Source organism: Lissotriton vulgaris, chromosome 6 (assembly GCF_964263255.1).
Source record: "Lissotriton vulgaris chromosome 6, aLisVul1.2, whole genome shotgun sequence".
Classification (NCBI taxonomy): Eukaryota; Metazoa; Chordata; class Amphibia; order Caudata; family Salamandridae; genus Lissotriton; species Lissotriton vulgaris.
The window spans coordinates 41,637,984-41,662,680 of record NC_141694.1 but is presented as its reverse complement, the minus strand read 5'-3'; positions in this window follow the sequence as shown (position 1 = coordinate 41,662,680).

Here is a 24,697-nt window from a genome sequence, read left to right as displayed (position 1 = left end):
ACCATTGAATTGACTATGCTCCAACCGAGTACAAAAAGAACTTACTTACGTGGTAACCTATCAGTTCCTATTCCGAATGACTATAAGCCTCTATGATCTGTACCCAACGCTCTCGCAACATAATTTTTGTCTGATATTGCATTACTATGACCTTCCTGCAACAAAGCTTAACGAGGAACACGCCCACTAAGATGAAAAGATTTAAAAATGTGATATTTATGTACAGTTCCTTCACCTGGGTTATCACTTCCTTACTTATGACCACCACAGTAGACCTAGATAGGAAATAGGCCAGCAAGATGTCTTAGAAATGTTAAAGGGAGGACTGTGGAAAATTAATACGGTTTGGTTAACATTATCTGCGCCATCTTCCCTTTGCCCCGATGCCACACGCTTTTCTCGCACACCCCCTCCACTTTAGCTGCCTTGACCAGAACCACCCTCTGCCCATCCCTGACCCCCAGCACGGCTCTTCACCCACACAAGCACCCCCACGCACTGATCACTCCCGCTTTCACATGCCTTGCACGTAAGCGGCAGCCATTTTGAGCACCATGGCCCCTCTGCCCCTCGCTGATAGCCAGCGCGTCTCTCACCCTCTCTTAGCCCCGCAGGCATCCCCCGCATGCTGACAATCCCCTCGCTCACATACGCCATGGGTCATAAACCTCTCTTCAGCGCAACTCTGCCTCGGAATCCCATCCTGTTCCCAGTGCGAAACCTCCCATCATCTCTTTCATGGTCCCAAGTCCTTTGATACAAACCCCCTTTTCCTGTGTGCCCGTTTGTCTCCCTTGTTCCCAGGCCGCCACCTGGCCCTGCGGATACTGCTTATCACACCCCCGTACAATAGGAAGCTTCCCCCATTAAAGGACCCTCGATTTGATCAAAGCCCCCACCCTATGAGATCCGATCAAGCTCCACGCATTCCGTGAATCGGCGGAATGCCCAGCTGCGCGATAATCATCACCTGTTGTGACCGGGGCGGGGACTTCCACTGTAAATGTGTGGGAACGGGCTTGAAGCGGGGATTCCTAGGATGCCTTTCCGTACATCAAAGTATTGACAAATATGTGTTTCATGTAATAAAGCAATAAAACCTGTGTATAAGAGGCCAGGCCTCAGAGATGCGGTTAGAGCACCTCGTGACGATACTTGCTGTCCGAATTGATGTGTTCTCCTCCGGAGAGAATAAACCCTCGTTTCCTGCCTTTCAGTCTCCAGCGCCTGCTTCTTCATTGATTAATATTTTGTGGGTAATAGAGGCGACACCGCCGGGCAACACAAAAGGGTCTTTGGTCACTGGTTGTCTAGCTACCCTTTTACAAGTCAGTCTCTCTCTCAGGCAGTCTCTCTCATACAGTCTTGTTGCGTGTTAATCTAGGTTCCTGATCGATACTGTGACCTTATGCCCCTATTCGGCTATAAATCCATTTATTCCCTGTATTGGCATAACCGCTCAAGTGCGATTTTCTGTAAAGTCATCTCTGGCCTCACACGAACAGAGCCACATTCCAGCATGACTCTCTGCTACTTCCTTTGCGACCAATTAGTGCAATGACAGAGCAGCAGTCACTATCTGATATTCCTAGATAACACTCCGAGTTCTTCAACAAGATAAAAACTTAGCAAACTTGGAAATCCCCGCTTGCTATGTTTTGATTAGTAATGGAACTCTAATGAGCAACTGATAACTATCACTTCCTAGTGACATCTTTAATTGACGTCTTATGTCCAGCAAACTTGCGTCAAACCCGGCACCTGTCAGGTATAAATATTACCAACGTTGCCTTAAGCAATGTTCGTTGCCTGTTGCTGATGCCAGCTGCCTGCAAGACCCCGTGTTGGTAAAAACTAGCACTCTGTCGCTGCAGCCTGCTATCCTGTGGTGGTGAAGCTACTGATTACCATTATCGCCGCTAAAGCGTGATCTATGGTGCAGTACGCTTGAGGAGCCGTGCAGCCGTCCTCTGCGAAGACATCCAGCCCAGCTGCCCGCGGACGCTGTCACCCCTCCTTCCTCGACGCGCTGAGAGAAGCCGCTGCCTTTCTCGTGCAGAGAAATCCAGTCCCGGCGCTTCCGGTTTACCCTCGCGGGTGACTGGGATATCGAGAGAGACCCCTGAAGGAGATACCAATCCTCCATCATTCTATTCAGAGGTATGGTGTTGACTAAACCCTTAGACGAGAATTCTTGAAACAAACCTTGGCAAAACCAACTTAACTTAAGCTACTTACTTACTCCCCTTTTCACGTGTTAGGCTTAGGTCAGGCACACTGGGGTAGGCTTAGTTAGAAGCACCAGTTGAGTATGTTAGCCTAATGTATATATGACTGTATATATGTTTTATTACTTTTAAACCATTGTATGGCTAAGAAACCATATCAATGCTTTTACAGTTCTATTTCGCAATACTTATCTTACTGTACGTACTTTTTATAATAACAGTTATTGCAATTGTGGCAATACATTTCTCTTGTACGAGAAGAAAGACTGTTCAATAAATGTTAACCCTTTTATTGACAAACGCCCGTCTCTCTATTCTCTACATCTCGTGAAAGTAAACTGCACTAGACTGACTGAGTGAAATCTATGTCTATTGTTTCACACGACCCTAGAGATTGACTCTTGATCTGAGGAGCAAAGTTGTCATGTTGCACGGTTGTTGGAAAACTGAATGCCTTCTTGTCTGTGCCAAGGAAGCTGATCACTTCCTATGCAGAGAAGAAAGTTTCCAGTGACCTCTGAGCTAGTTGGTAACACAACCCAATTAAGTTTAGCATAGTCAGTGGAGGCCTGGAATATCCGCAGTTCCACGTCGATACTACTGTTTATGTTATTCCAATGCGCAGGGCCTAGTGGGAAACTAGGAACTACACTACATGGCGCCCAACGTTTTGGTAAGGCGATAAACTAACGCAAGACTTGTAGAGTAACTCAGTCGTGCATATTTCACACCCCTTTCTCCCGTAAAAACTCCAATAGACGTCTGGAGTGGGTGAAAGGTTAAAATCCGCCCGACCTTAGTAGGAAGAGATTCCTATGTAAAGCTCTGGTTTATTCAACGTTGAAGGATACAGTGTTCCAAAATATTGTGCATCTAATCTTTGTCTCCTTGGAGACCTACTCTGCAAAAACTGCATTTATAAAATGTCAGACAATGAAGGAGCAGCTAGGCTGGCTTCCATACTAATAGAGGAAGACACGAGTCTCCTACAGGCTGACCCGGATGCTATTATCATCCCGGTCCAGTTAAGAAGATCTATAACTCTAAAACTTATAGAACACGGACTGACACCTCAAGGTGGTACAGTAATTTTCGTGATAGAGGCTCACGAGTACCGGCAGACAGAGGTATTCTATTCATGGATAAACTTTCCAGCGGTAAACGCTATAACACAAGAGTTTCACTATTACAAAATAGAGGAACCTCCGGGAGAGTACGCTCCTTTCGAGGAGATTGAAATCCCACTTAAATTTCAAGAGCACCTGCTCTGGTTTAATGGCGCCCTAAAACACAATGATCACATAACCAGGCTCGGTCCACTAGGTAGACCAGGAGCAACGTGGCCGGTTCTAGCCAGCTACACACCACATCCTGACATTGCAAGAATGTCTAGAGAAGAGCTGTTAGAACAGCTAAACACATTAATAAAAATACATAGGCAATTAGTCCAATATGTAATACGGACTGCAACAGTCCAGCCAGCTGTTAATTCACCACAGCTGACCCCTCATCAGGGGAACACAAATAAAATTACACCACAGAACATACAGTCATGTCTTGGTAAAACACCCGTAAAACGGGAACAAATTCCTTTCTGGTTAGCCCAGAAAATCACTCAAATAGAGGCAGTATTTCCTGATACTACCCCTATTGAGAAACACAGAATCTTGACCATTTGCCTTCCTATGGGAATCGCACCACACGTGGAGGACTGCGACACTTGGGGTACAGTCTTTGCTTCCATTTACACAAAAACACACGGTGTTCCGTCTATGGCGGTAATACCAGAAGTGCTAAAACAGATTCAAAATGAATTCGGTCCAGAACCCGCTTTAAATCTAGGTATGAAATTACTGAAAGACTTCAAGCAGGTCACGGCTATATTATTAGCCAATGTAAAGGGAGAAGCAGCATCTGTGGCGATTCGCCAGAAGTTGAGGGAAACAGATATAAAAGATCCTGTTGAGCTTGCAAAAATCATAGAAAAATGCTATGAAGAATTAGGTAGAGACAGCTTGGGTGGAAAACCAGTAAAGCCCCAACTGCTCGAAAGTCCTGAAAAATTATTTATTAAAAATAATTCAAACACTCCTAAGAAGAGCTGGGATGGAAACAAACAATCCACTCCCAAGGAAAAAGTTTTCCAGTCCAGAGGAAGGTCTCCTCGACGGAGGGAAAGAACTCCGACTCGAGAACGCCAGTCTCCCCAGAGGGAGCCCTCTGAGAAAAGATATAACCTTAGAAATAGGGATAATATAAAAAAACCTGATAGATATCAAAGTATTGATACACGTCCCTCTCGATCTTTTCCACAGAATTCGGAAAGAAGAGGACGGTCAGACCCAGGAGAGCACACCAAGTCCAAAGACAAGGAACCTGCTCAAAATAAGAAATCTCAATTTCCTAAAAAGAAGGTAGCCAGTATTAGAGTAATCAACCATGCCGAGAATACTGAGGACACAGTTGAAAAACGGGGAGTGGGCATTGACAATGTTGGACAGTGCAGCAGAAATCAGTATAGCGCGCAAGAACTTGATGAGTCATCTGGAGACAGTGGACACGAATGAATACATTCAGGTTGAAACTGCCGACGCCAGACTTAGCGAGCCCCATAAAATATACGAAATAACATTGCGTATAGAGGGTGATAAGACTAGGAAAATTAAGGGTCTATTTTGGGATAAGCTCTCAAAAGGCTATGATATTCTGTTAGCTGAAAAAGATTGGCTCCCGGAGTTTGTCAGGGAGTGCCCTCGTGGCGAAGAAGTAATTATGCCTGCCTTCTCGAATCACATACCGATTCATAAAAAATATACATATGCACGGAAATGGGCAGTAGCCCAGGCACCTGCATTGTATAAAAATCATGTAGGATGGGATGAGGATTCACCGCCTCACAAAATCCAACTAAAAAGTGAACCAACTGCCCAACGGCAGTATCCCATAAAGCAAGAAGCTAAAAAACAGGTCAGGGAAATCTTAGATCAACTTGAATACCAGGGGGTGATTGAAACATGCACCTCTCAAATGAACAATCCTTTGTTTCCTGTCTCCAAGCCAGACAATTCATATCGTCTAGTTTTGGACTACAGACATCTTAATACATGTTGCAAAACTTTTGCAGTACAAAACTCGCATAGTGCAGCCCTAATGAATAACATAGTTAGGAAAAAATACAAAACGACATTAGACATTTCTAATGGTTTCTTTTGTCAAAACATTGCATCAGAAAGCAGATATTTGACCGCTTTCTCCGCATTTGGGTCGCAGAAAAAATTCTGTCGACTCCCACAGGGGTTCAAGAACAGCCCAGGACTATTCTCAGCAAGGGTAACAGAGTTACTACAAATCTATGATGATGAAGCATTATCTTACGTAGATGATATTTATCTCACAGACGACGACTTGGATACTCACTTGAAGAGAGTGAACACCATTATACTTGGGTTCGCAGCAGAGGGTTACAAATTCAACTTTAAAAAGTCCCGAATTGCCCATCTGACAGTACTATTCTTAGGGTACGAATTATCAAGTGAAGGAAAAATCCTAGCGGACAACTTCTTAGAGAAGTGCGCTGTACTCCAAGCTCCAAAAACGCTGAAGAATTTACAATCCATTCTAGGTTTTCTGAATTTCGGAAGAACTTACATCCTAAATCACGCAGAGAGGGTTAAACCTCTCTACGAACTAATTAAACCTGATTTTAAACAAATCAATTGGACTCAAAAACACACAGAAATTTTGAGATCACTGCAAACAGACATGTTAGCAAAAACAAAATTAGACACACGTGACAACACACGTGATCTTGTAATCCGAGTCATCCCAGGAAGATGCGGATTCACATACCTAACCTCTAATGAGGGAGAAAAGGTACCAATAGCTTACAAATCACATTTGTACACAAAGGCTAAAATAAAATTCAGTTCAACAGAGAAAATTCTAACTGCGGTTCAGACTGCTGTAGCGAAAGAAAGGCCCCTAGCACAAGGTAAACGAATAATAATCGTAACACCCATACCGGCTTTAGAAGCGGTAACTAAAGCAAGCATTCCTAATGCTAAAGCTTTGCATCCGAGATGGATTCAGTGGGTTAATTCTCTTGCTGCAACAGACGTAGTTTACGAATTTGATCCTAACTTAAAAACACAGGAATTTTTTACAATATGAATACGAATGTCCTCTGCCAATTGAAATCCTGCCTCTCGAAGAATACGGAAGTATTATATATACTGACGGATCGGCACAACCCGCAGTTGGGGGTAAGCAAGCTTACAGTGCTGCGTGCGCGATTGTTAAAGGTCGCTGGCACAAAGGAAAATTTAGACCATTGGTCACTAAAACACAATCTCTAGGAGATTGCTCGGCTCAACGAGCTGAATTAGTAGCATTTAAGATGGCGCTCGAAAATGCAGAACGCGAATTCCCCACACTAATAGTGTGCGATTCTTTTTATTGCGTACAATCTTATAATGAATACTTGCAGAATTGGGTGGAAAATGGTTTCAAAGATGCAAAAGGTGGCACAATAAAGCATAAAATGCTTTGGGAACAGGTAGTGCTTTTACAGAAAGAACTACAAAAGACTCACGTGATACATACACTGAGTCATCAACGTGATGGCGTTCACGTTGCAGGGAATTCATTGGCTGATGAAGCCGCGAAGGCAGCTGTGCAAACGGCTTCCGTAGCTGCGATAACTCGGTCACAAACAAAAATAGACAGCGATATTCTACAAGCTGTCAGTACGTCAGTAAAAAATGATAAGAAAACACTCCCAAAAGGCTTTCCTATAAAGTACTTGTACTTAACGGATACAAATAATGTTCCTTTTGCTCGAATCCCTGGAGTGGGGGATAGAGTAATTCCAAACAGGGAACACAGACTAGGACTAATCAAAGCGGCACATGAAGGGCTTGCTTCTGCACACGCTGGCGTTTCCGCAACAGTATCACTATTAAAACAGAGATATTGGTGGCCTCGCTTGAGAATACAAACTAAAAAGTATGTATTAGAATGCGACATATGCCAAAGGATAAAAGTATCAACAGTGAAACGACCAGCGCAGACACCCCTTCTCATCTCGGATAAACCATTTGCATGCGTTTACCTGGACCACTGTGGTCCCCTACAAAGGGACGGTAACTATAGATATATCATGGTAGCAGTGGATTCCTGTACGAGGTTCATATGGATGTGGCCCCAGCGCTCGGCTGACGCTAGAACGGTTATAAAAGATTTGCGAGTCTTTATCGGCACATACGCAATTACCACGTTCCATTCTGACCAGGGTCCTGCTTTCAGCTCTCGAGCCTATAAGGAGGCCATGGCCAGCATGGGAATTGGGTTGCGGTATTCTTGTCCGTCGCATCCCGAAGGGAATAGTGTGGTAGAAAGAAAAAACCGGGACATAAAGCAATCTATAACAGCGAAGGTATTAGGTTCAGGCGCTGGGTGGGTCAAACATTTAATAAGTGTCCAGACTAGTCTTAACAACATGCCAAGAAATTCTCTAAAAGGTTTCAGCCCATACGAACTATTGTTCGGAATTAGAATGAACGTTCAGGACCTCGATAGTCAAATGTCAGTGGTACAAGAAGAAACAAAGCACTTTGATGTAAAGGATCGTTTGGCTGTTTTACAGGAACTGAATGAAACAAGAAAATCATTAAGCAACATAAAGTTAAAGCAACAGCCAAGTACCACTGACGAGGCACCACCCGCAACAGCCCCAGCAAGGCCTGTCAGGATTCCAAAGATTGGGGATCTAGTCAGAGAAAAGATCGCGGTTAAGAAGGAATTTGGGCCTTCTTACAGAAAAGCAGTACCTGTCTTAGCAGTCACCGGAACAAGATCAGTTGTGCTACCGCCCCTTGCTGGTAAAAAGGAGAACAGAGTCGTGTCTATCGATCTGGTAAAACCACAAGCATGTGGCCTATAATCAACAGTAGGCCCAGTGGACTCCCAAGAAACAACAGAATACCCAAACTTGCAACAATCCAAGAGGTTCAAACTGAAAGACTCATCACATTCGATCAGCCTGCAGTGCACAATGAAGGACTATGCAATAATGCCATGGAACTCGTGCCTCTTGAAACACAGATTGAAACAGTTCGTCAAGAAACAACACCAGTCTACAATGATGTGGCATCAGAAAGTGCTACCGAGAGACAGATTGAAAGAACAATCCCATCAATTGACAGAACTGCCTCTGGTTATTTCATCAACTTCGACAACTTCTCTGAAGATTTAAACGACCCCGAAGTGATGCCAGAAACAAAAAAGTCTTTTAAAGAAAAAGCAACGGAACTCTTTCATCAACTGAAGAAAATCTACCTTGTCTCCCCTTGGCTAGAGTTCTGGTTCGGTCTAGGTGTATTTTTCCTCCTGCTTTGGCTCATCATGGTACTGTGTTTGGGAAAATTCATTGAAGGAAAATATATTACAATGGACACAGCAAGTCAGAACATCAACCTAGTCCTGAAACCACACAGATCATCCCACGTGAAGAAAAGAGAACTGTCAACAGTAAATGTCACAGCAATTCCAATACCTGGTGGGGTAGTATGGGAGAAAACAGACTATGAGATCTGTGGTCCGGTCGAAATCCTGAAGTATCCTCATCAACTAAAGGTTTCCTTAAGTGACTTTGTTACACCTAGTACATTCTCTGATGATTGGGACTTTAACAGTATTAATGACATGATGTCTGATTTAGTAATGTCAGCTAGATTTACAGATCATGATTATTTACAAGGTTCATCTAGTTATGAGCAGTTATTCTGTTACACCCACTATGGGGATCATTACTTGCATAAATCTGCACAGCCTAGAAATGTTTTTATGTATAATCAATGGGAACATTGTTCTACACCACCTAAAAGCAGTTCTAAAGCATTCTTTGAGAGATTCAAATACTTCTCAGGGTTTAACACCAGTGATGCAGAAACGTTTTATTACAAACTGTTAGATAAAACAGGAATGAAAACAATGCTGACAAATTCTAAATTGATATATTCAGAAGCATTTTATGACAAAATGATGACATTTGGTTTTGATTATTGGAAAAATAATATTGAAACGAAAACGATTTGGGGTACAAAAGATTGGCAGGTGCAAGGCATAGAAGCACTATTTAGAACCTGCATGATACCAGAACAAATGTTGTTTTTAAATGACACTATACACCAAACATCTTGTCTTGGCCTAGCCAAGATCAAAGACCTTAGAACACCGTCTATTCCAAAGCCAATAGCTGAGAATACAACCACAGATATTGAGTTAGACGTGTCACAAATTTTACATTTCAACAGAACACATCCTGATTGGAAAAAGTGGTTAATCTGGCCTACAGACACAAATAGCTGTCAAGATAGATTCCTGAATAAAACACAGGGTTTAAAAATGACCAGATTAGACTCGAGATACTCCCAGAGACAGCATCCAGGGATTATAACAACATACAGTGTAGGGAAACTCTGCCTCGAATGGCTAGCTACATCCACACTGGCTGAAATTAAGCAACACTTGTCTTTACTAAAAGATGGTGCTGATTTGCGCGATTTCATTCTTGGACCACGCAAACAGCGTCAAAAGCGTTTCATAGCGACCAGTATCTATGCTGCTTACAACGAGGCTTGGAAAGTAAAGCAAATTGAAACTGCTGAAAAGATACGAGAAATTGATCGTATTCATTTGGAGAAATCACTTTCTGTGGTAGACAATGGGTTAATGACTCTGTCTTCCAGAATATATTCTTTGGACAATATTGTATCCTCTGCCTTTGATGTGATAGACAGAGATTTGCTAATGTTACAACATGGCCAGTCTCAATTACGCTCTATTATAGAATTAGGCTGGACGCTGCAAAATCTTCGTTCAGGCTATGTGCCTTGGCGTTTAATCAACACAACGTCATTATTTTCCAGTTTTAACCTTACTGATAAACAGATCAGTTTGGCACAGAAAGGAGCAGACTATACAATCCTGAGCATCGAAAGACTCGAGAGATTACCATTGACAATGTCAGAGAGTCCTGTCATTGAATGGATAATACACGGGATTATCACAATTCCGATAACAACTTTCCGATTTAAAAAGTGCCTTGAGTACATACCTGCTGGCCAATATGAACAATTGGGTAAAGGATATGTAAAATCCGAATGGAAATTACCATACACTCATTCTTGCTATAGTGACAGCGACAAAAATGTATTTCTTAGTGGTGATAACTGTAAACACTCACTAAGCGGTATACTTTTGTGTCAGGGTATTAATTTACACGGAGCATGTGATGGAAATTCAAACAACCTTTCATGCCACCAGCTAGTCACACCTGCAACTCAGATAGAGCCCTTCTTTATGCAACTTTCAAACGGGAGTTACATTCTAAGAACGGATCACAGGTGCTGTGGCCTCGCGCCAGGGACAAGTTATCTAGTACAAGTTACGTCCATGGTCAAATGCTGTATGCAAGCATTGTTCCCGAGCGGGCCTCCAGACATAGTGACTCCCCTCTGGCCTCGTCTGAATCTCTATTCTATACGAATTGATACATTAAGCAAAATGAAATCTGTGCTTTTACAGACAACAGTGCCTATAACGTCATCTAAAGAGACGTATGATCTTCTAGTCGCAAGGACGGCTACTGAGGTCCATGACCTTTTATCAACAAATTGCCCCGTGCATTTCGTAGAAATGTTGAGCCAACTCCTTAACATGTCTAGTGCAACAAGCATCCCAGGCATATTTAAGACAGTCTTTACGGGACTGCTAACACCCTTCCAGGCAATTTTGGGAATCTTTCCTAATTTTGTGCACTCCATCTTTGGTGGTATTCCACTATTTTTGGGACTCATCGCAGGGATTCTATTTTTGACCATCCTGCTACGTTATGGCAAACCTCGGCTCAGACATAGCTCCCATGGGAATGGAAGAGACAATCCTAGCAATGCGCTACAGGGACAGGATAACTAACGTCCTCGGATTGGCCAGGCTGAGAGATCTAAACATGACCTGGTTCCTTTCATTCAGACCGATATGGCAAAATTGCATTTTACCTGTGCTACGGTGTATGCTTTGCGGAGATGAATGCGTGTTGGACATCTGTCTTTCACTTCCATCAGCAGTACCAATGGACGTCGATACTTTGCTCAGTCCAATAACGGCTCACGCATTGTGTTGTCCCCAGCGGCTACCAATCCTGATGACGGCATTTGTGGAGACTCCTGTACTACAGCCAAGTGGTAACAGTGGAGCGAGTGACAAAAGCAACATCACCCAGGTACAACGTGCTGTGAGCATTGCTGGTCCTGCCTTCGATGACAGCAATCACTCTCACACCTGCCAAGTTACAGCGCTATCTAATTTGGTTGAACTATCACCTGATTTTGTAGACCAATTCTTTGCGAGCCTGTCTGATACGATGTTCTCACCCACAGAGAAACAATAACTTTTTGAGAAGCTTTCCGACACACAGCGTTCCCATGAACTCTGAATTCGGCCTTCAGTTTTGATCAACAAAAACTGCCAAGAGCTTTGGAAATCTATTTTCTTTGAATTGGACAATTTTTCTAATATTGACCTTTTTTTGGCACGAACAATTCTTTGCTTAACGTAAAAACTATTCTTAGAGAACAGAAGCTTCACACTTCTATTTCTAAACACATCTGGAGACATAACAACATAACACCAGCCTCTAGCACACATGTTATTACAATGCATTTTTATGTGATGATTTATCTCGCATTTCTTCTGTCAGAGATACTTCATGTGTAATTCTCTATGCATAATCGTTCATTGAGTTCATATGCAATAATTTTTGAATGATTACTATGCTTTTAAAAAACGTACAGTACCTAAATTCCATGTATTACAAGTACGCCTATTTCGAATGCATTTATGTATTTTGGGGTGGGCAATGTTACACATGCATCTAATTGCTTAGTTTTAGTAATTTTGATGGACATTACCCGTGGAGTGGGTGTTGCGTGTTAATCTAGGTTCCTGATCGATACTGTGACCTTATGCCCCTATTCGGCTATAAATCCATTTATTCCCTGTATTGGCATAACCGCTCAAGTGCGATTTTCTGTAAAGTCATCTCTGGCCTCACACGAACAGAGCCACATTCCAGCATGACTCTCTGCTACTTCCTTTGCGACCAATTAGTGCAATGACAGAGCAGCAGTCACTATCTGATATTCCTAGATAACACTCCGAGTTCTTCAACAAGATAAAAACTTAGCAAACTTGGAAATCCCCGCTTGCTATGTTTTGATTAGTAATGGAACTCTAATGAGCAACTGATAACTATCACTTCCTAGTGACATCTTTAATTGACGTCTTATGTCCAGCAAACTTGCGTCAAACCCGGCACCTGTCAGGTATAAATATTACCAACGTTGCCTTAAGCAATGTTCGTTGCCTGTTGCTGATGCCAGCTGCCTGCAAGACCCCGTGTTGGTAAAAACTAGCACTCTGTCGCTGCAGCCTGCTATCCTGTGGTGGTGAAGCTACTGATTACCATTATCGCCGCTAAAGCGCGATCTATGGTGCAGTACGCTTGAGGAGCCGTGCAGCCGTCCTCTGCGAAGACATCCAGCCTAGCTGCCCGCGGACGCTGTCACCCCTCCTTCCTCGACGCGCTGAGAGAAGCCGCTGCCTTTCTCGTGCAGAGAAATCCAGTCCCGGCGCTTCCGGTTTACCCTCGCGGGTGACTGGGATATCGAGAGAGACCCCTGAAGGAGATACCAATCCTCCATCATTCTATTCAGAGGTATGGTGTTGACTAAACCCTTAGACGAGAATTCTTGAAACAAACCTTGGCAAAACCAACTTAACTTAAGCTACTTACTTACTCCCCTTTTCACGTGTTAGGCTTAGGTCAGGCACACTGGGGTAGGCTTAGTTAGAAGCACCAGTTGAGTATGTTAGCCTAATGTATATATGACTGTATATATGTTTTATTACTTTTAAACCATTGTATGGCTAAGAAACCATATCAATGCTTTTACAGTTCTATTTCGCAATACTTATCTTACTGTACGTACTTTTTATAATAACAGTTATTGCAATTGTGGCAATACATTTCTCTTGTACGAGAAGAAAGACTGTTCAATAAATGTTAACCCTTTTATTGACAAACGCCCGTCTCTCTATTCTCTACATCTCGTGAAAGTAAACTGCACTAGACTGACTGAGTGAAATCTATGTCTATTGTTTCACACGACCCTAGAGATTGACTCTTGATCTGAGGAGCAAAGTTGTCATGTTGCACGGTTGTTGGAAAACTGAATCCCTTCTTGTCTGTGCCAAGGAAGCTGATCACTTCCTATGCAGAGAAGAAAGTTTCCAGTGACCTCTGAGCTAGTTGGTAACACAACCCAATTAAGTTTAGCATAGTCAGTGGAGGCCTGGAATATCCGCAGTTCCACGTCGATACTACTGTTTGTGTTATTCCAATGCGCAGGGCCTAGTGGGAAACTAGGAACTACACTACAGTCTCTCTCAGTCAGTCAGTCTCTCTCACAGTCAATCAGTCTATCTCTCTGTCAGTCAGTCTCTGCCTCTCTCTCTCAGTCTCTCTCTCAGTCAGTTTCTCTCTACCTCAGCCAGTCTCTGTCAGTCAGTCTCACTCTCAATCAGTCTCTCTCTCACTCTGCCAGTCAGTCACTCTCTCTCTCAGTCAGTTTCTCAGTCAGTCAGTCTCTCGGTCAGTCAGTATTTAGTCTCTGAGTCAGTCAGTCAGTCTCTACTCTCTCTCCACTCTCTACATTCGCTCTCTCAACTCTGTCCACTCTATCTCAACTATCTCTCTCTACACGGTCTCTCCTCTGTCTCTCCCTCCACTGTCTCCCTCCACTCTCTCTCTCTCCACCCTCTCTCCCTCCTCTCTCTCTACTCTCTCTCCACTCTCTCTCTCCACTCTCTCTCTCCACTCTCTCTCTCCACTCTCTCTCTCCACTCTCTCTCTCTCCACTCTCTCCACTCACTCTCTCTCCACTCACTCTCTCTCCACTCGCTCTCTCTCCACTCGCTCTCTCTCCACTGTCTCCCTCCACTGTCTCTCTCTCCACTGTCTCTCTCTACTCTCCATTCTCTCTACACTCTCCACTCTCTCTCCACTCTTTCTCTCTTTCCACTCTCTCTCTCTCTCCACTCTCTCTCTCTCTCCACTCTCTCTCCACTCTCTCTCTCCACTCTCTCTCTCCACTCTCTCTCTACTCGCTCTCTCCACTCTCTCTCTCCACTCTCTCTCTCCACTCTCTCTCTCTCCTCTCTCTCTCTCCTCTCTATCTCTCTCTCCATTCTATCTCTCTCTCCACTCTCTCTCTCTCCACTCTCTCTCTCTCCACTCTCTCTCTCCCCACTCTCTCTCTCTCCACTCTCTCCAGTGTCTCTCCATGCTCTCTCCACTATCTCTCCACTCTCTCTCCACTCTCGGTCTCTCCACTGTCTATCTCCACTCTCTCTCCACTCTCTCTCTCCACTCTCTCTCTCCACTCTCTCTCTACTCGCTCTCTCCACTCGCTCTCTCCACTCGCTCTCTCCACTCTCTCTCTCCACTCTCTCTCTCCACTCTCTCTCTCTCCTCTCTATCTCTCTCTCCACTCTATCTCTCTCTCCACTCTCTCTCTCTCCACTCTCTCTCTCTCCGCTCTCTCTCTCTCCACTCTCTCTCTCCACTCTCTCTCTCCCCACTCTCTCTCTCTCCACTCTCTCCAGTGTCTCTCCATGCTCTCTCCACTAGCTCTCCACTCTCTCTCCACTCTCGGTCTCTCCACTGTCTATCTCCACTCTCTCACTCTCTCCACTCTCTCTCTCCACTCTCTCTCTCTCTACTCTCTCTCTCTCCACTCTCTCTCTCTCCACTCTCTCCAGTGTGTCTCCATGCTCTCTCCACTCTCTCTCCACTCTCGGTCTCTCCACTGTCTATCTCCACTCTCTCTCCACTGTCTACTCTGTCTCCACTGTCTCGCTCCACTCTCTCTCTCTCTAGCCACTCTCTCTCTCCACTGTTTCTGTCCACTTTCTCTCTCTCCACTCTCTCCCACTCTCCCTCACAAAGTAGTGTGCGTTCCATGGGTGTCCGCAGAAATGTTTCCAGGAGGGGCACATTTTTAACTTCATCACCATCCCCCTTGCACCCTTCTCCCCTCTGCCTTGCACCCTTCTTGCCCTCCCTCTTGCACCTTTCTCCCCCTCCCCCTTGCAACCTTCTCCCCTTCCCCTTGTACCCTAGTCCACCTCCGCCTTGCACCCTTTTCTACCTTGCACCATTCTCCCTCTGCCTTGCACCCTTCTCCCCTCTGCCTTGCACCCTTCTCCTCTCTGTCTTGCACCCTATTCCACCCCCGCCTTGCACCCTTCTCTAACTTTCACCCTTCTCCTCTCTGCCTTGCACCCCTTCCCCCCTCCACCCTGCACCCTTCTCTACCTTGCACCCTTCTCCCCTCTGCCTTGCACCCTTCTCCCCTCTGCCTTGCACCCTTCTCCCCTCTGCCTTGCACCCTTCTCCCCCTCCGCCTTGTACCCTTCTCCCCCTCCGCCTTGTACCCTTCTCCCCCGCCGCCTTGCACCCTTCTCTACCTTGCATCCTTCTCCTCTCTACCTTGCATCCTTCTCCTCTCTGCCTTGTACCCTTCTCCCCTCTGCCTTGCACCCTTCTCCCTCTCCGCCTTGCACCATTCTCCCCTCTGCCTTGCACCCTTTTCCCCTCTGCCTTGCACCCTTCCCCCCTTTGCCTTGTACCCTTCTCCCCTTTGCCTTGCACCCTTCTCCCCTTTGCCTTGCACCCTTCTCCTCTCTGCCTTGCACCCTTCTCACCTCTGCCTTGCACCCTTCTCCCCCTCCGCCTTGCACCCTTCTCTACCTTGCACCCTTCTCCTCTCTTCCTTGCACCCTTCTCCCTCTCCGCCTTGCACCCTTCTCCCTCTCCGCCTTGCACCCTTCTCCCCTCTGCCTTGCACCCTTCTCCCCTCTGCCTTGCACCCTTCTCCCCTCGTCCTTGCACCCTTCTCCCCTCCACCTTGCACCCTTCTCCCCTCCACCTTGCACCCTTCTCCCCTCCGCCTTGCACCCTTCCCCCCTCCGCCTTGCACCCTTCTCCTCTCTGCCTTGCACCCTTCTCCTCTCTGCCTTGCACCCTTCTCCCCTCTGCCTTGCACTCTTCTCCCCCTCCGCCTTGCACCCTTCTCTACCTTCCACCCTTCTCCTCTCTTCCTTGCACCCTTCTCCTCTTTGCCTTCAACCCTTCTCCTCTTTGCTTTGCACCCTTCTCTTCTCTGCCTTGCACACTTCTCCCCTCTGCCTTGCACCCTTCTCCCCTCTGCCTTGCACCCTTCTCCCCTCTACCTTGCACCCTTCTCCCCTCTGCCTTTCACCCTTCTCCCATCTGCCATGCACCCTTCTCCCCTTCTGCCTTGCACCCTTCTCTACCTTGCACTCTTCTCCTCTCTGCCTTGCACCCTTCTCCCCTCTGCCTTGCACCCTTCTCCCCTCTGCTTTGCACCCTTTTCCCCTCTGCCTTGCACCCTTCCCCCCTTTGCCTTGTACCCTTCTCCCCTTTGCCTTGCACCCTTCTCCCCTTTGCCTTGCACCCTTCTCCTCTCTGCCTTGCACCCTTCTCACCTCTGCCTTGCACCCTTCTCCCCCTCCGCCTTGCACCCTTCTCTACCCTGCACCCTTCTCCTCTCTTCCTTGCACCCTTCTCCCTCTCCGCCTTGCACCCTTCTCCCCTCTGCCTTGCACCCTTTTCCCCTCTGCCTTGCACCCTTCTCCCCTTGCCTTGTACCCTTCTCCCCTTTGCCTTGCACCCTTCTCCCCTTTGCCTTGCACCCTTCTCCCCTCTGCCTTTCACCCTTCTCCCATCTGCCATGCACCCTTCTCCCCCTCCGCCTTGCACCCTTCTCTACCTTGCACCCTTCTCCTCTCTGCCTTGCACCCTTCTCCTCTCTGCCTTGCACCCTTCTCCCCTCTGCCTTGCACCCTTCTCCCCTCTGTCTTGCACCCTTCTCCCCTCTGCCTTGCACCCTTCTCACCTCCACCTTGCACCCTTCTCCCCTCCACCTGGCACCCTTCTCCCCTCCGCCTTGCACCCTTCTCCCCTCGGCCTTGCACCCTTCTCCTCTCTGCCTTGCACCCTTCTCCCCTCTGCCTTGCACCCTTCTCCCCTCGTCCTTGCACCCTTCTCCCCTCCACCTTGCACCCTTCTCCCCTCCACCTTGCACCCTTCTCCCCTCCGCCTTGCACCCTTCTCCCCTCCGCCTTGCACCCTTCTCCTCTCTGCCTTGCACCCTTCTCCTCTCTGCCTTGCACCCTTCTCCCCTCTGCCTTGCACCCTTCTCCCCCTCGACCTTGCACCCTTCTCTACCTTCCACCCTTCTCCTCTCTTCCTTGCACCCTTCTCCTCTTTGCCTTCAACCCTTCTCCTCTTTGCTTTGCACCCTTCTCTTCTCTGCCTTGCACACTTCTCCCCTCTGCCTTGCACCCTTCTCCCCTCTGCCTTGCACCCTTCTCCTCTCTGCCTTGCACCCTTCTCCCCTCTACCTTGCACCCTTCTCCCCTCTGCCTTTCACCCTTCTCCCATCTGCCATGCACCCTTCTCCCCTTCCGCCTTGCACCCTTCTCTACCTTGCACCCTTCTCCTCTCTGCCTTGCACCCTTCTCCTCTCTGCCTTGCACCCTTCTCCCCTCTGCCTTGCACCCTTCTCCCCTCTGCCTTGCACCCTTCTCACCTCCACCTTGCACCCTTCTCCCCTCCACCTGGCACCCTTCTCCCCTCCGCCTTGCACCCTTCTCCCCTCGGGCTTGCACCCTTCTCCTCTCTGCCTTGCACCCTTCTCACCTCTGCCTTGCACCCTTCTCCCCTCGTCCTTGCACCCTTCTCCCCTCCACCTTGCACCCTTCTCCCCTCCACCTTGCACCCTTCTCCCCTCCACCTTGCACCCTTCTCCCCTCCGCCTTGCACCCTTCTCCCCTCCGCCTTGCACCCTTCTCCTCTCTGCCTTGCACCCTTCTCCTCTCTGCCTTGCACCCTTCTCCCCTCTGCCTTGCACCCTTCTCCCCCTCCGCCTTGCACCCTTCTCTACCTTCCACCATTCTCCTCTCTTTCTTGCACCCTTCTCCTCTTTGCCTTGCACCCTTCTCCTCTTTGCTTTGCACCCTTCTCCTCTCTGCCTTGCACCCTTCTCTACCTTCCACCCTTCTCCTCTCTTCCTTGCACCCTTCTCCTCCTTGCCTTACACCCTTCTCCTCTTTGCTTTGCACCATTCTCTTCTCTGCCTTGCACACTTCTCCCCTCTGCCTTGCACCCTTCTCCCCTCTGCCTTGCACCCTTCTCCCCTCTGCCTTGCACCCTTCTCCCCTCTACCTTGCACCCTTCTCCCCTCTGCCTTTCACCCTTCTCCCATCTGCCATGCACCCTTCTCCCCTTCCGCCTTGCACCCTTCTCTACCTTGCACCCTTCTCCTCTCTGCCTTGCACCCTTCTCCTCTCTGCCTTGCACCCTTCTCCCCTCTGCCTTGCACCCTTCTCCCCTCTGCCTTGCACCCTTCTCCCCTCTGCCTTGCACCCTTCTCACCTCCACCTTGCACCCTTCTCCCCTCCACCTGGCACCCTTCTCCCCTCCGCCTTGCACCCTTCTCCCCTCGGCCTTGCACCCTTCTCCTCTCTGCCTTGCACCCTTCTCCCCTCTGCCTTGCACCCTTCTCCCCTCGTCCTTGCACCCTTCTCCCCTCCACCTTGCACCCTTCTCCCCTCCACCTTGCACCCTTCTCCCCTCCGCCTTGCACCCTTCTCCCCTCCGCCTTGCACCCTTCTCCTCTCTGCCTTGCACCCTTCTCCCCTCTGCCTTGCACCCTTCTCCCCCTCCGCCTTGCACCCTTCTCTACCTTCCACCCTTCTCCTCTCTTCCTTGCACCCTTCTCCTCTCTGCTTTGCACCCTTCTCCCCTCTGCCTTGCACCCTTCTCAGCTCCACCTTGCACCCTTCTCCCCTCCACCTGGCACCCTTCTCCCCTCCGCCTTGCACCCTTCTCCCCTCCGCCTTGCACCCTTCTCCTCTCTGCCTTGCACCCTTCTCCCCTCTGCCTTGCACCCTTCTCCCCTCTGCCTTGCACCCTTCTCCCCTCCACCTTGCACCCTTCTCCCCTCCGCCTTGCACCCTTCTCCCCTCGGCCTTGCACCCTTCTCCTCTCTGCCTTGCACCCTTCTCCCCTCTGCCTTGCACCCTTCTCCCCTCGTCCTTGCACCCTTCTCCCCTCCACCTTGCACCCTTCTCCCCTCCACCTTGCACCCTTCTCCCCTCCGCCTTGCACCCTTCTCCCCTCCGCCTTGCACCCTTCTCCTCTCTGCCTTGCACCCTTCTCCTCTCTGCCTTGCACCCTTCTCCCCTCTGCCTTGCACCCTTCTCCCCTCTGCCTTGCACCCTTCTCCCCCTCCGCCTTGCACCCTTCTCTACCTTCCACCCTTCTCCTCTCTTCCTTGCACACTACTCCCCTCTGCCTTGCACCCTTCTCCCCTCTGCCTTGCACCCTTCTCCCCTCTACCTTGCACCCTTCTCCCCTCTGCCTTTCACCCTTCTCCCATCTGCCATGCACCCTTCTCCCCCTCCGCCTTGCACCGTTCTCTACCTTGCACCCTTCTCCTCTCTGCCTTGCGCCCTTCTCCTCTCTGCCTTGCACTCTTCTCCCCTCTGCCTTGCACCCTTCTCCCCTCTGCCTTGCACACTTCTCCCCTCCGCCTTGCACCCTTCTCACCTCCGCCTTGCACCCTTCTCTACCTTGCACCCTTCTACTCTCTTCCTTGCACCCTTCTCCCCTCTGCCTTGCACCCTTCTCCCCTCTGCCTTGCACCCTTCTCCCCTCCACCTTGCACCCTTCTCCCTTCCACCTTGCACCCTTCTCCCCTCTGCCTTGCTCCCTTCTCCCCTCTGCCTTGCACCCTTCTCCTCTCTGCCTTGCACCCTTCTACCCTCTACCTTGCACCCTTCTCCCCCTCCGCCTTGCAGCCTTCTCTACCTTGCACCCTTCTCCTCTCTGCCTTGCACCCTTCTCCTCATTGCCTTGCACCCTTCTCTTCTCTGCCTTGCACCCTTCTCCCCTCTGCCTTGCACCCTTCTCACCTCTGCCTTGCACCCTTCTCACCTCTGCCTTGCACCATTCTCCCCTCTGCCTTGCACCCTTCTCCCCTCTGCCTTGCACCCTTCTCCCCTCTACCTTGCACCCTTCTCCCCCTCCGCCTTGCACCCTTCTCTACCTTGCACCCTTCTCCCCTCTACTTTGCACCCTTCACCCCCTCCGCCTTGCATCCTTCTCTACCTTGCACCCTTCTCCTCTCTTCCTTGCACCCTTCTCCTCTTTGCCTTGCACCCTTCTCTTCTCTGCCTTGCACACTTCTCCCCTCTGCCTTGCACCCTTCTTCCCCTCCACCTTGCACCCTTCTTCCCTCTGCCTTGCACCCTTCTCCTGTATGCCTTGCACCCTTCTCTTCTCTGCCTTGCACCCTTCTCTTCTCTGCCTTGCACCCTTCTTCCCCTCCCTGTTGCACTCTTCTCCCCTCTGCCTTGCACCCTTCTCCCCTCTGCCTTGCACCCTTCTCTACCTTGCATCCTTCTCCCCCTCTGCCTTGCACCCTTCTCGGCCCCCCTTTCCCTCTCCCTGCGGACGCCCATGGTGTGTTCTAACAAGAGTGCTTACCTGAGTGCACCATTTTGCTGCCTCGTCCCTTCTCATGTGAGCTTTGCCCTGGAGAATACTCTGTCTGGGGGCCCCCACTCCCACCCTTGTCAGGGTCTGCTCTATGCTGTCTCTTGCTCTGAGGCCCCCACCCCATCCTTGTCCCTGTCTCTTCTCTTCTCTTGTGGGGTGGGCCCCCCAACCCATCCTCGTCCCTGTCTCTTCTCTTCTCTTGTGGGGTGGAGCCCCCACCCCATCCTTGTCCCTGTCTCTTCTCTTCTCTTGTGGGGTGGGCCCCCCACCCCATCCTTGTCCCTGTCTCTTCTTTTCTCTTGTGGGTGGGCCCCCCACCCCATCCTTGTCCCTGTCTCTTATTTTCTCTTGTGGGGTGGGGCCCCCGCCCCACCCCATCCTTGTCCCTGTCTCTTCTCGGATGGGGGCCTGTCCCTGTCTCTTTTCTTCTCTTCTCTTGTGGGGTGGGCCCCCCACCCCATCCTTGTCCCTGTCTCTTCTCGGATGGGGGCCTGTCCCTGTCTCTTCTCTTCTCTTGTGGGGTGGGCCCCCCACCCCATCCTTGTCCCTGTCTCTTCTCTTCTCTTCTCTTGTGGGGTGGGGCCCCCGCCCCACCCCATCCTTGTCCCTGTCTCTTCTCGGATGGGGGCCTGTCCCTGTCTCTTTTCTTCTGTTCTCTTGTGGGGTGGGCCCCCCACCCCACCCCATCCTTGTCCCTGTCTCTTCTCGGATGGGGGCCTGTCCCTGTCTCTTTTCTTCTCTTGTGGGGTGGGCCCCCCACCCCATCCTTGTCCCTGTCTCTTCTCTTCTCTTCTCTTGTGGGGTGGGGCCCCCACCCCACCCCATCCTTGTCCCTGTCTCTTCTCTTCTCTTGTGGGGTGGGGCCCACCCCACCCCATCCTTGTCCCTGTCTCTTCTCTTCTCTTGTGGGGTGGGCCCCCCACCCCACATCATCCTTGTCCCTGTCTCTTCTCTTTTCTTGTGGGGTGGGCTTTGTTTATCAGAGGAGAGAGTGGGGGGCCGGGCTCTGTGCTGCCTCAGAGGAGCAGTGGACTGCTGTCTCTGGGGCCCTTGTCCCGGGCCTGCCTCTGGCTCTGAATGAAGAGAAACAATGTATATTGATACTTTCTTTCTCTTCAGTCAGAGGGAGGGGGCGAGGGGCTCCGAGCAGGCTGCACCTGCTTCAGACGCAGAGGGTGAGAGGCTTGCTTCAGCACAGACCTCTCTCACAGCCCTCAGAAGAGCTGAGGGGGCCGGGGCCCCATGGGGCCCCCTTCATTAACTGTAGAGAGTGAGGCCCCCCGCACCGCGGGGGCTGCGTGGGTGTTTGTTACGCCCCTGGCTAAGACAAGAATACTAGAACGGTGTTCTACAGCAACTTCTTCTTTGGGCTCAAGATATTTTATTGAGTCTGGTTATGCTCTATTGTCGCTAAAAGAAGCGTTTTTTGGCAAATAGGATGTTGTGTTGTACTGTCACATTTGTATAGCGCCCTACCCGCTTGAGGGGTGCTGAAGCACTTATCTATGCAGCGAGCATGCTACGCCGTGTGGTTGGAAGTATGCTGTCTTTGCTTTGAGACTGTGTGAAGTGTTTCCTTGCCGTGCGAGGATGCAGCGCTTTGCAGTGTGATGGATGGGGATGTGTGAGAGACAGATGCCCATTTTTTATAGTTTGTGGTCTGCTGGCAGCTCTGATGAGCTCTGCAGGCCTCTTTATGTGTTGGTAGTTTTTCTTTTATGTTTTGAGTCTATTTCGTATTCCGGCTGTGGCAGGAGGCTGTCCACCCTGAGATCTTGTGGATCCGAGGGAGGTAGCAGCAGAAAGAGAAATGAGGAAGGAGAGATTTGCTGGGAAAGGCTGTGTTTCTGTTCTCCTTTATATATATGACTGCAATCCCTGTATAAAAGCCTGTCTCTAATTTATTTATTACAGGCAAATAGTCGCTTGCAATATAGAAATAACGTTGTTTTTTGTTCAGAGTTTCATATAGCGCATAGTAGTGGCATCGGTACACCTCATCCCACAACCCTCACCACCCAAATGATACACAGACAAGCATGTTGGGATGAAAAGTTGCAGGTTTATTTGTGATACAAATAACAGAACGGGTTAACTGACAGGCGACCCCCTATACCCCGCAACCCCTTGTTACGGGGCGCCTGAAGTTGAGCCAAAGATGCAGACACCAGTGGCCATAGCCCGGTGTGGTACCTGGGAGGAAATCCTCCCACCGGTGGACCTATCGTCCACCCACCCCACCCTCCGGACAAGGGAGAGTCAACTCACACCTTCTCCATCCAGGCGGGGCGTTACCGGCAAGCCCCCGGTTGCTCAGGCTTACAACCGCCCTAAGGACTAACAGGGTGCCGTCGAAACCAAGTCCCCGAGAAGGGCCCCCTGGATTATGTATGACTCAGCACGGTGCGTTTCGCACTGGGGCTTCAGGTCCTGTTCCTGTGCCTGTCCTGTATGGGGATCGCCTTGTACCTCTTCCACAGCACTGGGCGTGGCCCCCGCTGCGCCCAGAGCCCCCACTACCTAGCCCTATATTCTCCTATCTGCCAGCTATTTTTAACGCTCTAGCTCTAATAGGAATCTTTCTATGCCTACTTTGGACAGATGTACCCCATCAGATTCCCAGCAACCAATGGAATAGCGTGCAGCAAGCTTTGCCTGCTGAAACCTACCCCTCGCTGCTCGCCGAATTGCACATAGCTGCGTTTACGAGCCTGCTGGCAAGTTCTAGCACCTTCTGCGATGTGGCCCCATGCCATATTGGTCTTGGAGATATTTCTGACCAACACGCTGCAGTGTCCCAACTCCCAGCTCATGATGCTCAAGTTTTTCTTCATTGCATCCAATAAACGCCTCTTGCCTAATGTTACCAGGTCGTTCCCCCCTAGTGAAACCCAATATGTTGGGATCTTAGAGTTTATTTGTAAACTCCAAAACACTGCAAAGAAAACAACCACCAAAGTGTGGCAACTGTAATTCGTAACACACATTGTGCTTCAACTACCACATGAGCACTACGTGCAGCAAGCCGTGCCTGCTGAAACCTACCGCTCGCTGCTCGCCGAATTGCACATAGCTGCGTTTACGTGCCTGCTGGTAACTTCTAGCGCCTCCTGCGATGTAGCCCCATGCCATATTGGTCTTGGGATATTTCTGACCAACACGCTGCCGTGTCCCAACTCCCTGCTCAGAACCCAATATGTTGGAATCTTAGAGTTTATTTGTAAACTCCAAAAACACTGCAAAGAAAACAACCACCAAAGTGAGGCAACTGTACTTCGTAACACACATTGTGCTTTAAACTACCACATGAGCACTACGTGCTTATACTTTCCTTGTCTACACATTCCCTACCATAGATCTGCTAACCGGGCGTGCCACGCTTGCTGGTCTCATATCTTTTGTAGCAGTTGTAGTCCCATCGCCCTGCTTGCTTAGGCATCACACTAGCCCAACCTTAGAGCGCCACCCAGGTTGCAAATAATATGGACCTAACCGCCTGGTCTGATGCCCGATGGCAGACAGGGGACCGGCCATCCACGAATGGCTCTTCCCCTCATCTTTTGCCCAACCATGAATGCCTGCACCCTTTCCACCACCCTTTTTTGCAGTTAGCAAGGCAGGCCAGAGGTGGAAAGCGATTATAGGTGGGAAGGGTCCAATACCGTTATATTGGCAGGTATCTTTCTCTTCCTCCATCCCAATCCATGTCTAATATTGCGCCGAAACCATCCCTGCCTGACGCGTCAGTAAACACCGTCAG